The sequence below is a fragment of the Zalophus californianus genome, chromosome 8, assembly GCF_009762305.2.
Source record: "Zalophus californianus isolate mZalCal1 chromosome 8, mZalCal1.pri.v2, whole genome shotgun sequence".
In the NCBI taxonomy this organism is placed as follows: domain Eukaryota; kingdom Metazoa; phylum Chordata; class Mammalia; order Carnivora; family Otariidae; genus Zalophus; species Zalophus californianus.
Genome location: NC_045602.1, coordinates 30,892,480 through 30,904,693, shown reverse-complemented (window position 1 = coordinate 30,904,693; position 12,214 = coordinate 30,892,480). Strand labels below are relative to the sequence as shown.

General features: G+C 41.3%; 1 protein-coding gene across 2 annotated transcripts in view; it reads left to right on the top strand.

The window, feature by feature from the left end:
* Window positions 1–10,030: 10,030 nt before the first annotated feature.
* PRKD3 (protein kinase D3) overlaps window positions 10,031–12,214 on the top strand; it is an 84,940-nt gene continuing 82,756 nt past the window's right edge. Inside the window, exon 1 of one of the 2 annotated variants that reach the window (XM_027620980.2) lies at window positions 10,031–10,188. The gene's annotated coding sequence lies outside the window, so the exon portion shown is untranslated. The remainder of the gene's footprint in view (window positions 10,189–12,214) is intronic. The other variant, XM_027620981.2, reaches the window with a different exon arrangement.

The window sequence follows — 12,214 nt, the reverse complement described above, 5'->3', positions numbered from 1 at the left end:
AAAGGATAGGAACATTCCCCATAAACCCTGATTCCTTTCACTGACATTCATCTTGCCTCCAAACAAAATTCCTCTTACTCCTTCACTAATTTTATCCTGCTTTTGAATCAATTTTTCTCTGCAGGCTCTAAAAACCAAAAGCTTTCAAGATCCAAAAAAATACACATATACACTTAAAAAGGAATTTTAATCTACTCAAGGAGATGAGGGTAGAGAGAATCAAAAGATGAAGAACCCCCCCAAAAAAGTTCATCTCTTTACTGCTCACAGAATAGATAGCTCTGATCTGTATGATACCAAGATTGACTGTATAGTTTCAATAAACCAATTGTTATGAAGAATATGTATACAGAGTGTATGTTTGTGTATTTGTAGATTCATTTTGATTTTTTACTTAAAAGATTGTCTCCTTTTTTTTTTTTGCATTTTAAGGATTAAGTAGGTGACAAGGCACCAATTTCTGGAAAATGTCAATGATAATATGTGAAAGACAAAAAGCTATTAGCATAAGAACTTGTTTCCAGTCAAAGTTACTAACTAAATTTTTTGACTCAAGGTAAAAATATGATCAAAGATAGTAAGTACGTCAATAATATGTTTCTAAAGATCCTCTGATTCTATATATTAGTATGATGAAAGATATTACTGTTATCCTCATTGTTAGTGATAAGAAAATAAAAGCACAGGGAGGTCAAGTAACCTGCCTGGACACACACAAAGCTGACTCAACGGCAGGTGGTGTATGTTCACTGTAACCTACAGGCTTTGCCAGTTTCCAAGGAGAAAATTTAAGTAGTTATAAAATTTTTAATATACTAAGGTAGGCTTTTCCTGAAGGTAAAACCAGACACCTTTGAAATTATTTTATTTACAAGTGTTAAGCAGAATACTCATTTTGTGTTTCTGTCTCTCTTCATCAGATGTCTAACACCATACCTATTAGAAGGGGAAATGTGTCTCTTTTTAAAAAAAAAAAATGAAATACCACAATGTAAACTAATACAATCTAAAGTCAAGGCTAAGGCACTTGGTTGTCTTTTGCTTTGGGGTCGCTTACAGATTTTCTAAGGTATTCTATTCTATTTATCTTTGTTCTAATGATATGAAATTGTGAGGATTTTCTACTGATCATGCTACACAGTCTGTAATCAGAGTTAACTGTAAAAGCACCCTTTCTCTCAGTTTTGTGATCCTAAAGCAGTATTAACTGTGGTTGTTAATTACGCCCTTTCTGACTTTTCATGAAAGGACAATAGTTCCAAGAGTAAATTTCAAGTCATAAACAAACAAACAAACGAACAAAAACTTGTTTTAAGATTCAGGTTAGGCCCAGCAGTCTCAAATGAGAGAGGAAGGAAGGCTCTAAAATCTCTTGCAACAGGATTCCAAAATAAAATGTTAAGAAAGCAAATAAATATGACACAAATATACAGAAAATAGCAACACTCATTTAAAAAAAAAAAAAAAACCACGTTGACTATGCCACCATAGCTATTAATAATGATAGAAAGCTGCAACATGATACCATAACCTAAATTCTGCCTGAAACCACGTATGCTCCTATATATATCTTTAGTTTTGCTTAAATTTAGGTTTAAACTTAGGATGAATTTATGATGTTTGTTTTATTTATATATCTGAAAACATTAGCAAAGTATTTCAAGTGTTTTAGTAATTCTAAAACAGCCCAGATTGAGGTCATAAAAAATCCTTTCCAACCCTACCGTTTATATATACAACGTTGTTCAGACCATAATAAATTAGATCAGCTAATCCACCTTCAATTTTAATGTTTGAAAAAGCATTTCAACAGAGTTGTCATTAGCACCAGGCCGAGAGTATACCTTTAAAAGAAGCTTAAATTACCCAGCATACAATTTTAGTAAGACTAATCCCCTTCTGTCCCTGGCCAAACCTTGATTTTTTTCTGATTCTCACTGCATTAGGTCACATGCCTATTATGGGCAACACTAAAGTTTGAATTTAGAGATCTGTAAAAAAGTGAAAGAAATCGCATGATTGTTTTTCATAATATGTTTGTTTAGTCTTCCAAGAAAATCTTTCCAACAGTCTAGGGTTAAACCTGTATTACAAATTAGGAAGAAACAAAGTTGAAATTTTAGGAAGCAGACGGGGAGGAAATTTTGCAAGCAAAGGAAGTGACCAAAGAAGAATTGTGCATCTTCATTGCAGTCTGAGGCAAGTGGTCCCCTTTCTTTCAACTCTACTCTTAGATTAGAGAAAATAAACACCGATCAGAAAACAAGCTAATGGCTCAGACAGGAAATACGTGACATTCAGGACCATGCCCTATACATAGGATACAGGAAAAATTATTATTCGGGATTCTTAGAGACTAAAAATATGAAGGAAACTTGGTATGGTGGCTACCGAATAGCCTTCTTACACACATCTCTGTGTGCTAGTATTTCACGTGTTTATTATATTCTGCAGCTAGTTACATAGTACTATTATTTTATAGTACACACACATCTTTAGCATATACTTTACATGTGTAAAACATTTGAATAATATAATCCTTAAAAGAGCAGGGACCTGGAAGCATACGAAATTCTCAATAAAATATTGAATGTCTGAAAACAAATACCTTATGATTATTCAGAGTAGGACCTGCCAAAAATACGAGGAAATATTTGACTTGTCATGGTGCATAATAGCACAGCCTCACCAATAATAACAGGCAGACAATGATCTTGCTTTGGCACGGCTACCTTCTTTAATTATTGCCCTTCTTCCCTCAGCTTCTATTTTTAACATAATTAACACCATTAGTTCCCAAATGCTAGTTCCCTATTAACACTTGTCCATGACCAACCTTATTTAGTCTGTTACAAAATGAGAAAATTAAGAAAAATCTGTTTTGTCAACTTGTATTTAATATTTATTTTTATACTCCTCCTTCATGTTTGATGTTACATATTTTTTAGTTAATGTACGAGCTGGTGTAAGTTCCTGAGTTAGTGTTGCTTTACTGTTGTTATGTTTTTTAGTTGTGGGAAAATCTACGGGACATAAAATTTGCCATCTTAGCCAATTTTAAGCATACAGTTCAGTGACAGTAAGTACATTCACACTGTTGTGCAACCATCCCTGCCATCTCTCTCCCTCACTCTTGTCATCTGGCAGAACTGAAACTCTGAATCTGTTAAATAATAACTCTCCATTCCCTTCTCCTTCCAACCCTTGGCAACCACCATTCTACTTTCTGTCTCTATGAAATTTGACTACTCTAAAGACCTCACATAAGTGGAATCACTAGTATTTATATTTTTGTGACTGGCTTATTTCACTGAGCATGATGTCCTCAAGGTTCATCCATGTTGTATCCTGTGTTAGACTTCCCTTTTTTTCAAGAGTAAGACCTCGATAAATGTGATTTCCAGTCCTGGTCTTCCTGCAGGTAATTTCATCCCTTCACATAGTTTCATCCTCCGCCCTAGGCAATGACTCCCAAAACTCAGTGGAGCACTAAGACTGGGTAAAGCACTCTGCAAAGAAGATAGGGATGCGTTATACATGGCCCCTGCTTTCAGGAGTTTTCAGTTTAGTAAGAGAGAGAGTTGTGTGATAAAGTGTCACAGGTGCTAAGAAAGCAACCTGTCTGGAGCACAAGGAAAGGCACGGTTATTCCCAGTCTGCCTGAAGTGGACAGGAAGGGCCTCCTAGAGAGAGCCTGGACTGACTGAGTGTTGGTTACCAGACTCCCCTTGGAAAAGGGGAGAAAGGTGTCATATCAGCAAAAATACAGTGGGAAACTGTCAGCAGTTCCCCACTGCTTGAGGGGCTAGGTATGTGAGGAATTGGAGATAAGAACAGAAGAAGGCAGGAGGGGGCACACTGTGCACCACGCTAAAAATTTGCACAGTGAAGGCATTGGTTAGCTACTGAAGGATTTCAGCCACAAGGAATCATATTCTGCATTTTAGAACTATCACTCTGGTGGCAGGGTAGAGAATGGACTAAAGAGAAGATTCAATCAAGCAGGGAAATGTCTTAGAAATCTCTTAGATGGTCATTTCAGTAATCAGGTAAGAGCTAACAGAGGCCTGACCCAAGACAGTCATAGGGAAAAAGAAGAAGAGGCATACAACACAAGAACCAGGATGGTATGGAATTGATGGAACTTGGTCACTAATTGGATTTGAGAATGAGGGAAAAGGAGTCTAGGCTGACCAAAAGGTTCTGTCTTTAAGATAGGAAATACAGGAAGAAGAAAAGGTTTCAAGGCAAAGATGAGTTCAGTTAGGGACACTTTGAATTTGTGATCTTTCTGTGGAACATTCAAGTGGTTATACAAAGGGATCAAAGCTGGGGCGCCTGGATGGCTCAGTTGTTAAGCGAATGCCTTAGGCTCAGGTCATGATCCCAGGGTCCTGGGATCGAGCCCCGCTTCGGGGCTTCGGGGCTTCGGGGCTTCGGGGCTTCGGGGCTTCGGGGCTTCGGGGCTTCGGGGCTTCGGGGCTTCGGGGCTTCGGGGCTTCGGGGCTTCGGGGCTTCGGGGCTTCGGGGCTTCGGGCTCCCTGCTCAGCAGGAAGCCTGCTTCTCCCTCTCCCACTCCCCCTGCTTGTGTTTCCTCTCTCACTGTGTCTCTCTCTGTCAAATAAATAAATAAAATCTTTAAAAAGAAAAGAAAGGGATCAAAGCTAGAGGTAGAGATTTATTAAGTCAGTGTTTGAAGCCACGTGTAGCAAATACAGCGTGTGTCCTGCCAGTAGCCCCTCCACACTCACCATTCCCTCCACCTGCCCACCCAAGGCCTTCCAACTGCAAGTAACTGGAACTCCATTGGGAGCCCTCTTGGTGGGCTGGCCACCTCTGGGGGTCACAGGGAGTGACTGCTTATGGATACGGAGTTTCTTTTGGGGGCAATGAAAATATTCTGAAATTAGACAGTGGTAATGTTGCATAATTTGTGAATATACTCAAAACCAGTAAACTGTGCACTTTAAAAAGGTGAATTTTATCGTTTGTGAAATACATCTCAATTGTTAAAAATTGTGTAAGAAAAAAAATCTATGGCTCAGCCTAACTGAACTATTTGGTCCCCATGTTTTTATACATATGTGCTTCTTCTCACTGTTGTTTCCACCTGGACTTTTCCTTTTTTCCCCATTCCCCTCTCCCATATTTCCAAATCTTACTCGTTCTTAAAAGCCTAACTAAAATCCTCTTTGTCCATGTATTTAGCCTTCTCCAGGTTAAGGGTATGTCTTGTACTTCTTTGCCATCTTCTATCCTTTTATTTTGCTTCCTACTTACTTTTTTACTCTTTTCTCCATGTGACAGATCTTAACATACCTTATTTAAAAAACATTAGTCCCCAAGAACAGCAATTGTCTCACCTATAGATCCTATCAAATAAATGCCTTGCACATAGTAGCCTCTCAAAACTGTTTATGGAATCAGTACACCAAGGACTGTAAAGTCTTAAGGGGAATCTAGGAAAAAAGGCAAGCCAGCCAAATTCACCTCAGCTTCCAGCTGCACACTCCATCATCATTTAAAGACAGTTTAAAGTCTAGGGTTAGTCAGAATTCTTTCTGGAGATACTTGAGATTTGGACATTTGAGGTGTATGATCAGAGTACCAATCACAGTAAAATGTTCAGCTCAGTATAGTCTGGTTAACTTTACTAAAAACAACACCAACAATCAGAAAACCACTTAGTGATTTTATCCTGCATGGGAACACCTGAAGCTATCAGCGTAGAAAGTGGCACAGTGATGGCTTCTGGTCAACCGAGTACCTGTGCAGTAGGATCTTCCTTCGATGAAGTAAAAAAGAATTCACTTTATGGCCATAGGGATGTCTGTGTCATTTAAACTCTTCGCTATTATTTTAAATTTCACTTCACAGACTCGAGCTTATTAATCTTTCTTTCTCTGTGCTGTCAGGAGATGTGGCACCCTGCCAGGAGATGTGGTACCCTAAAAAGCTCTAACCCGTTAGCATGAATAATAGTTAACATTTACTGAGCATTCACTTGTGAATTTTTCAAAGTGTCTCCCACACGTTATGTCATTCAGTTCTTGCACAGCTTTCAGGGTCAGGAGTGCTATCATCCAAGGATGACACCGGTTACCTTGGATGTAACTGATGCTGAGGCGGAAGCTGACTGAGGTTGCCGTGCGCGTGGCTGCACGGCTGTTCAGTGGCAGAATCAGAATGCCTACCTGGGTGGACTATCTTCAATGCCCACTGCATGTGTGGTGCACTCGAGACATCTCTTCCTTCTCACAACAACCCTGTGGGGTACGTAATCATCTTTCCTAGTTTCACAGGTAAGAATATCTGGCTCAGTCGTTAGGCGTCTGCCTTCGGCTCCGGTCGTGATCCCGGAGTCCTGGGATCCAGCCCCGCATCGGGCTCCCTGCTCCGTGGGAAGCCTGCTTCTCCCTCTCCCACTCCCCCTGCTCGTGTTCCCTCTCTCACTGTGTCTCTCTGTCAAATAAATAAATAAATAAATAAATAAATAAATAAATAAATAAATAAATAAATAAATAAATAAATAAATCTTTAAAAAAAAATTCTTAGTTGAGATCGAGCAGCGTGCCCCCGCGACGTGGCAGAGACTAGGTTGGATTCTGTCTTCTGAGTCCCATTCCAACCCTTTCCTTCTAACTGGCTCCTCCAGGCTGCTGCAGGTTCCAGACTGCGAGGGAGAGAGCCTGCTTGCCTAACTCCTTTGCTCTGGCCTGTGTTGGCATGAGAATTAATTTTAATACTGGCTCCCTATACAGGTCCATAGCACCTTTGTTCTCCTTCTCAGTTGGTTTTTAAAATACATTATAACCAGTCTACAGTATTTCAAAAGAGAGGTTTTTGGGGTGCCTAAGTGTCTCAGTTGGTTAAGCATCTGACTCTTTATTTCAGCTCAGGTCATGATCTCAGGGTCCTGAGATCGAGCCTCCAAGTTGAGCCCGAGGACAGGCTCAGTGCTGATGAGCATGGAGCCTCCTGAAGATTTTCTTTCTCCCTCTCCCTCTGCCTCTCCCCCATGCACAAGAGTGCTCACTCTCTCTCTCAAAAATTAAGTTTTTAATTAATATTAAATTAAAATGAAATCCAAAAGCACATTTATGCATTATTTTGTCCTTCCTGGAGAAACATATTTTGCAACCATAAAGGTAAACAAGAATTACTGGGGATGAGCAAAGCAATCGTTTTTTTATTACAGAGTACCCGAATATTAAATTTTAAGGACACTGCATGAAATCTGAGGTAGAGTTTATACAGTAGCCTCTCCCTTTAATTACCAGATTTTTAAACTCCTTTTAGTTGAGCCCTCCTTACCACAATTGTTTATATACTATGTTCTATTTGTAGCTATAAACGTGAATATCTACAAATATATTTTTAACATCAAATGGTAAGTTACATAAAGCTAAATATAAGTGCATATAAAGAAAAGGGAGAGGTTATGTGTAATAAACAGAGAAAGCTATATAAAAATAGATGAATGTGCTGTTTCCGAGCTGATGTTCAATAAATGATAAATATTACTAGCTTTTATATCCAAGCAGAAGACCATGGTCTTCTACAAGTTCAGTAGGGGGAACTTGTAGAGAGAATCCAGGTGGATCTGATGTACACTCAGTCCATAATAAAACCTGATAAATGACGTGAGAATGATCTATCAAGGGCTGCAAGAACACATAACAATTACCGAGAGCCTGCAAATCGGAAAAGACAGTTCCAAGGATGTAACAGTTCAAGTTAGTCTAGGAGACTGAAGTCTCTTGCAGTAATCCAGATGTATGAGTTGTTGGGGGGGAGGGGTTCTGGATTAGGGTAGTGGCAGTGGAAACTGAGGAAGGTCATTTTAAAGGATATATAAAGTGTGTCTCTGCTGATTAAAAAAAATAGATATTAACGCATTTTCTCCCACAATTATTTTACTCTGTAGTGACATCCAAATGCTTTCTGCATTTTTCACCTATGTTTCAACATCATGAAAAAAACCCCCAAAAAACAAAATAATTTTTTCAGTAATCACATTCCATAAATTAAACCCAGCTGAAGTTTTAAAATAATGAGCATTTCCTCTAGTAGGGGCCTTAGCAAATCATCTTTTTCTCCTTTTAGGATTCCGAATTAGGTAACTCTGCTCTCTTAAGTCACAAGTGTGGACTCTCTTCGCTTGTATCAGGTACACATCTGAATGATTGTGTCACATGGCATTGAGTACAAGGGAGGCCATTGAATGTGGGACAAGACTTGCAACTGTAGTCCCAGAAGAGGAAGATTGTAAGCTTCCAATTTTCATAGGCCACCAAGAAATAAAATCTTTTCCATCATGGTCACTCTCTCAAGGCTAAAAAAATCTCACATGGGAATACATTTACTTATTAAACCAAATCTTAATCACTGCAATGCTTTTGGAATAGGAATAAAACGTCTTGACGAAACTGTAGCTCATGTCAAGCAAAAAATTACAGGTACAAAGATAGTCTTACGCTAAAATATATTGTTGAAAGATTCATCTAAAGTGGAGGAGAGAATTTTATTTTTAAAAAGAGAAGCAGAACAGCGGAAATATACATATTTTTTTCCTCTCACACAAATCCTTAAATCTCTATATAATGAGCTTGATTCACTTAGAAAAGTTACTTCTAGGAAGAGTAACTTCTTTCTCTTTAAGGACCACGAGAAAAAATGGAAGTCATTAGTGAGATGGGACTGGCTGTAAACTGCTCCAATGAGGTCCTGGGAATCTTGCTGAGAAGAGAATATTTGGGGCTGGACTAAAACGTCTGTTGGGAAGTGGAAGGAAGAAAAAGGCAAAGTTAAGTAAGAGCGTTCCTTAAAAAGAATGTAAACTTGAGTGGATTTACTTTCAATTTTAAAATAAAACAATAGCAGAATAAGACTAAATCTAAAATATTAGATCAAATTAGATGCATACTACGGGATATGGGACATTTAGCAGCTTCCAATTCCTGAGAATATTTCAGAAATGTCTTTTCTAAACAATAGCTTCAGAGTAGATCAGAGTTATACACAATTTTACTTGCCCCATCTTTAATATAAATTATTTAAAAATTCCCATTTCTTAAGTTTAAATACAAGAACATCCGTCAAATTGATGACTTAGTATAAAACAGAGGGACCCACTTAACTTTCTTTTCTTTCTGTTCTCAGAAGCTGCCTTAGACCACTGCGTGGGGATGTATGGATTGTTGACAGCAGCTCATCCAGCTTGTCTCAATATATTTCACTTAAGTATTTTTGAGATAAAATCTTGACAGAAGGAGAACGAGGTCTTTCTGGGACAATAACTGTCAGCTGGTCAGGTTTTCCTCTTACATAAAAGTTATAATTTACCACATAGTGTATTTTCCTCCATCCTGACACCCACCCCTCCCCCTTCCCCGGGCATTGTTACGCTCGTTTCCCTGGACGTGGAAGCGTAGCTTCGTGATTCTTGACTGCACTCACTTTGATGGTAGGGGACACCCGCGAGTTGAATGATAGACAAATAGGAAACACAAAACACACTGAAAGTAACCACTTCAGTTTACTCTGCTTAGATGAAGGGCTCTGGATGTCTGTGCCTCGGGTGCGGAATGCCCGGGGCTGTGGCGCCAGGCGGTCACCTGGGAGGCAGGCCCGAGGGAGGAAAACGTGGCGAGCAGGGAGAAGGGCGCTCAGGGTGGAAACTGCTCTCTGCTGTGGACCCCTTCCAAGTCCCCCGTTCAAGTTGTCACCCCTTGGTTCCTTGCCACCGTGGCCTCTGTCAGAGCGGACGATAAAAGAGAAAAAGGCAATGATGGGGCTCAAGTACCATGTGTAACTGGTTTAAATACACGGTCGCGCCCCGTTCCCCCGCGCCCACGGAGACACAGGGACGTCCGAGGGCGCAGAGCTCCCGCTGCCCCTTCACAGTGCAAAGGCACAGTGACATCCCCGCGCGGCTACCACCCGCTCGGGCCCGCCCAGAAACTACAGCTCCCGGCAGGCCCCGCGCCGGCCGCGCGCCCCCGCCCCGCACGCCCCGGCCCCCCGCCCCCGGGGCCTCAAGACGGGACGGGGAGGAGGGAGGGAGGAAGGGGCGCCAGCGGCAGGCGGGAGGGATCCTGCGAGGCGCGTGAAGCCTCGCTGGCGCCTCGTCTGGAATCCAGACGCTGGCGGCTGCGGAGTTTCTCACGACCGGCGGAGCTCGCCTCTGTAAGTAGTCGCCTCAGGGAGCGCGGATCAGACACCGAAAAAGTTAGCGCCGCCGCGGCCGCCGCTTTGTTCTCGAGGCCCGTCGGGTGCGGCGGCGGTGGCGGCCCTTCCCCCACCCTCCCGCACGCGGCGGCGGCGGCGGGACTCGGGACTCGGTCCCCGCGCGGGGCTGGGCGGCGACCGCCGGGGCTGGGCGGGAAGTTGGCAGAGCGCGCGGATGGAGGAGCTGGCGGGGGGCGCCGCCGCGAGCGGGGGCGCCCGCGCGGCCGCCAGACGGGGCCAAGTTCCGGCGTGGGCGCGGAGGCCAACTTCGGTCCGCGCTCCGCGGGCGACCACCGCGCGCGACCGCTTCGGGAGCCGGCTCTTTCGGGGTACCTCCAGCCGGCTCCCGACGCCAGACCGGCCACAGGCAAGCTGCCGAATCTGGGATGAGCCTTTTTTCTTTTCATCACTTCGTCCTGTAGCGGTCTCAAAGGAGTGAGTAAATGGTGCTTAGAGAACGTGTGAGCCCCCACCCCAGTTTCCTGACTGTGCTTAAGAGTTTTGCAAGTTGCAACCTTGCTCTGAGTTGTTCTTACCCCCGGGAGGTTTTTCTTGAGATGAAACGCTGAGGAGTGCGACTGTTTCTTTGAGCAGTAACAATAACCACATACTACTCGATTGCCTGTTGGATATTTTATTTGAAGTCATCGCAGCATAGGCCTTGCCGACTGCAGGCACGAATATAAATCAAGCGACAAGCGTGTGTGAGACCTGCAGACTTTTCCATACACGGATTGATGGCTTGGACATAACTGTCTCTTCAACCACACCCATCCCCACAGGAAATAAGATATCGGTGTCATCTTTGATTAGGAAGGATAAGTTACACCCTGAACTACTAGTTTGTACTACACAGCTTTAATGAGTGTAGCCGCAAATGAAACAAAAACTTTTTAAATGCCTTAATCTGTACCCTAGAAAATGCTATATTGTATTACTCTTACACTGCTTCTACTTTACTTAATGTTGCAGTTGTTTCCTACATTTTTAGCGATAGTGATTTCGCTTAGATCAAGTTTACTTACCAACTTATAATGCGTCGAGGTTGGGCAATACCTCTGGATTTGCTGCTGAGTTCCCTGACCTAGCTCTAGACTTCTGAGTTTTATTTTATCAAAGAAGTTTTTCTTCCTCCCCTGTTAAGATCTGAATTGAGAGTAAGCATGAAAATTCAGCCCAAAATAAGTTACAAGTTTTAGTAAAAGTATTTTAAACATGTCGCAGAAGCCTTCATGTTAGGTTTTGCTTCAGCGGGTAATATAGATGTGGTAGACCTGATCAGATAAGCTTGGAGTATTTGACAAGCCAGTTTTCATACTAAGTTCTATAATTTGGTGGATAACATTTCACTTTTTAGGATGACTCACATTCAAGATGTTGACTGTTTCATATCTTGAGACTAATATTTTAAGCATCTCAGATAGTAGTGAGTCTTTTAGATACACAAATTTTATAAGCTTTCATTTTCTATAGATGACCTCTTTAAAATCGAAATTTCAGTGGTTTGTTTTTAACACTGGCATATGCAGAAAGGGCTTTAATAAATCAAGCTTTTGGACATTAAAATTTTAAAATTACATTAGAATTGAAAAAACCTCAAATGCACTTTTAAGGACATTTTCTCATTTTTAAAAAGACTTTCTAACATTGATGAAAATATTACCATATTGAAATTAATTGCTCATTTTTAAAAGAAACTACTTTTACAGAACTGGTTATATGGGGAAATTATTTGCTAGTACAGATTTTTATTTGGTTTAATAATAATCTTATGGTTCACAGCCTTCTGTGCTGGTACTACTTTTGAGTCTCCGATTATGTAATTTAAATTGAACTTGTATGTGTGCCGCTTTGGAGCAGTGGAAAAATTTGAGATGATATACTTAGGAGATGTTTTAATTTTAGTTTTAGTGCAGAAAAAACGTCTTCTCCACTTGTGTGGTTAGTTTACAGTGACATTGTGTGAGAAATTGCTCATTGGCTG